The sequence below is a fragment of the Malurus melanocephalus genome, unplaced genomic scaffold (assembly GCF_030028575.1).
Source record: "Malurus melanocephalus ecotype Western Australia unplaced genomic scaffold, MMel_1.1 scaffold_681, whole genome shotgun sequence".
In the NCBI taxonomy this organism is placed as follows: Eukaryota; Metazoa; Chordata; class Aves; order Passeriformes; family Maluridae; genus Malurus; species Malurus melanocephalus.
This window is the reverse complement of record NW_026623913.1, coordinates 92888-96949: the sequence shown is the minus strand read 5'-3', so window position 1 is coordinate 96949 and position 4062 is coordinate 92888.

Sequence of the window (4062 nt, the reverse complement as noted above, 5' to 3'; positions counted from 1 at the left end):
CCCACTTCTGCAGTTGCACTTTATGTTGAGGTATCCTGACATTTAATGGGAGGAAATGCCACAGAGAACAATTAAAAATTCTGTAGAATGCTCATGGGATTTTTGAAAGAGTAGGGATGCATGGCTGGAATATATAGAGACCTAAAGACCAGAATGGGGAGCATTCCCAACTTTTCGGGTTAGAATGGGCCATAATAAACAGTTCAAATTCAGAGAAACTTGGGAGGTTGCTGTGGCAGTTGGGAAATGCAAATAAATGGAAATAAATTGCATTGGGACTGATTTGCATCGAGCCTGGATTGATCCCTCAGTGTGGGCAGCAGCTCTGGGGGGATTCTGAGGATCTCTGAGGATTCTGCCCCTCAGCCCCACTCAAATGTGACCCCACCTGCAGAGCTGCACCCAACCCTGGGACCCCACTGGAGGATGTGGAGCTGCTGCTGCAAATCCAGAGGAGGCCACGGAGCTGCTCCCAGGGCTGGAGCCCCTCTGGGGCTGGGAGAGCTGGGGGGGCTCACCTGGAGAAGGGAAAGCTCCAGGGAGACTCGAGAGCCCCTTCCAGTGCCTGAAGGGGCTCCAGGAGAGCTGGAGGGGGACTGGGGACAAGGGGGAATGGCTTCCCAGTGCCAGAGGGCAGGGATGGATGGGATATTGGGAAGGAATTCTTTCCTGTGAGGATGGTGAGCCCCTGGCACAGGGTGCCCAGAGAAGCTGTGGCTGCCCCTGGATCCCTGGAAGTGTCCAAGACCAGGTTGGATGGGGCTTGGAGCACCCTGGGATAGTGTAAGGTGTCCCTTCCCATGGCAGGGGTTGGGACTGGATGAGCTTTAAGGTCCCTTCCAGCCCAATTCCAGTATTTAATGATTTTAACATGGCCTCACAGCACAGCCAAAACCCTCCTGAGGTTTTGGTGCYCAAAGCAGCTGGACCAGGAATGATCACCCCAGCAATGCTCCCATCCCTGGACCATAGGGCATGTCTGGATCTAAAGGGGATTTTGCCTTGATGCTCCATTGTCTTGTGATCCATCTGGCTGGATTATGTTAAAATAAAAGTAATTTCTGTCTGGCAGGGAAGTGGGCTRTGCATGGTTATTAATATAGGAAGGAGAAAATTAAATAGGCAGGATTAAGGTCTGTGTCCTGTGGAAGCCCAGTCCTATAACAGATGTTTATTCCATGTGTGAATGCACAGATGGCTCCTGATTTCCTGGTTTGGGTTTAAAAACTCATCCATGGGCTATCCAAACCCCATGCTAGGAAAAGAAAAAAACCGTGAATGAGTTGGTTGGGATGAATTAGTCCAGTGTAGATCTAAAAATCAGGATTTTACTGTAATAATTTATTTCAGAAGATGTTCTGGTCCTGTTTGTGGAAATAGAGAAATTTTGTCACRTCCCAGCTGCAAAYCAAGCAACAGTAGCCTATGGATTAYTATTGAATTTTTAATTTATTGTGGAAGTTTTCAGGGCTGAAACCACCCCACCCTGTGTATCCATGACATCTCTTTAATGGTTTTTTGGCATCCCAGGGTAAAATTTCTCTCAGCCTCAACACAGGAGCTGCATCGATCTGCACTGGAGGTTTGGCCCTTCTTCATCCATGGTGGAAATAATGAAACTGGGTCTGTGCCAGGTTAGAAATCATTAATGGGATGAGTTTTTCTCGTAACAGCTGAAGAGCACTGACTTTGGTTTAATGATGATCTGGGGAAAGAGACAGGTTCATCTCCTTCATTGCCTCTCATTGATTTTATATTATTTTTTTATTACTTTAATTCATGCAAAACACTTTTATTCACACTACTCTGGGTTTATTTGGAGAATGAGTCACAGCAAAGGCAGAGAAAGATCCAGATAGTTTGTGGGAGATGGTTTTGGGGTAACCTGATGGGCTTTGGAGGTGAAGTCCCAGGGYCTGTCTCTATCCCACCCTCACTCCCTGGAGCCAGCAAAAAATTTGGATTTGACTGTATGTTGCTTATACCCGATATAAAAACTTATAACAATATATGAAAAGGCTATTATTGATAATATATTGAAAGCTATTACATGGCATAATAATAATATGTAAAAAGTCATTACATTCTTATATTGATAATGTATAAGAAAGTTTATAGAAAGTTTTTAATCATAGGCCTCATAAGCATCTTGTCACTTTGACATAAGCCAAATTTCAAGCTCAAATTCCACTTAGTTTATCCAGAAACCTCTTTAAACCCTCCAAGGAGAAAAATAATCAGGAAAAAGTGCATTCAGATGGTTAATGAAATGTGTTTTGGAGAGCTTGGTTTATTTTCTAAYGGAATAATCACCATGGAATAGTCTCTTTGAAGCAAAACTCCTTGGATTTTTCTTGGAAAGGAGATATTTGGCTCCTGCCTGGATGAGAGTAGAGAAAATGCAATTTGGGGACAAAGAGGGGTGATGGCAGATCAGGGGAGGAAATCCCTGGGGGCACTTCCCTCCCAGCCAGAAGAGAAGATGCCACTCAGGCTCTTATTTTCCCTATCAGTGTGTAATTAAAAATTTGAAGTAAGGCTCTCATTGCTCTGCAGAGCTATSCTGGGACATGCAGCCCTGCAGACCCTAGGAAGGGCAGGTCTCCTTCCAGAGGAAAAAAAAAAAAAAGAGTCATTTTGGACACATTTTTAGTAGCAGAAGGGTTTTTCCATGCACTGCATGGGAATCTTGACCCAAGCAATCATCCTCTGTTCAACTGCAGKGTTACCCCATTCCTGGCTGAAATTTCTCCTTTGCTCTTTACACCCTGAAGTTTTCTTGTACAAAGGGAAAAATAAGATAGAAGGACTAAAAGGCAGTTAAAAGGTGTTTAAGGCCAGGTTGGATGGGGTATGAGCAATGGGATGGTATGGATGATGGGATATGGGATAGTAGAAGTCATCCCAGCCCATGCATGAGATTTAAGGTCCTCTCAGCCCAAACCATTCCATGATTCTCTGACTGTATGAATTTTTAGYCTTTTCTGTGAAAGAAAACAGGCCAGGAGGAAAAAATGGTAGGAGCAGGACATTAATTCARTGCACTTCAGGGTGTCATTGATGACATAATCCACAATGGGGAGAAGGAAAATCCCAGCAAGTCCCTGATCCCAGAGACACGTAAGGGCATGAACAGCATGCCAAAATAGGAAAGTCATGGAGGGGAAAAACATCCAGCCAAACTTTCCATGCAACACCTCCTGCTGCTTCCAGAGGAGTTTTCTCCTTGGCCAGGGCAGCTCTGTTGCAGAGCCAAGGAGTTCATGGAAAAATTCAATCAGTTTGTGGCTGTGCAGTCAATGAGGCTCAGTGCAGCCCTGCTGCTGGGGAGGAGTTTGTCCCTTCCACGTGGATCTGCTTCCCTCAGCACTGATGTCATTTTGGAACAGGATCCTCGGGCAGATGTGACACATGGGCACCAGGATCCTGCCAGAATCTGCCTGTTGTGGGAGGCTCCTGAGAGGGACCAGTGAAGGTGGGTTTGGGGGCAGAAAACAGCAAATCAGGAAAAGMTTTTTCTCGTTGCACTCCAAAGACAAATCCAGAAACTTGAGGAAGTGGTTCCACCAAATTAATTTAATATTCATTTCTCTTCTGTGGGAGTGGCAACTGGAATATAAAATATRCACCCTCCTGAGCTTTACTGTTAAAAAAGGCCTTAAAAACCTCTAAATGTCTCATCTATGAGGCTATAAATGTTCATCTATGGGGTTAATGTTCATTCATTGGGGTTATAGATATTCAYCCATAGAAATCTTTATCCAKTGGGGTTATAAATGTTTWTCCATGGGGTTAKAAATGTTTATCCATGGGGTTAWARATGTTTATCCATGGGGTTAWAARTGTSCATCCAGCTGYTCCAATCTGATTAGGGGTGTAATAACCCCTGCTCCTGTGCTCGCTGCTCTTCCAGGCAGGGACACACGTAAGCTCCTTAAGGATGGGAAGGACCCTCCCTTCCCTGATGCCTTCCCAGTGATTCACCAAGGCCTTTGCACCAGGCAAATAAACTGGATGGGATTGAGCTCCCAAACATGTGCCTTTTACCTCTCCCTGGCATCA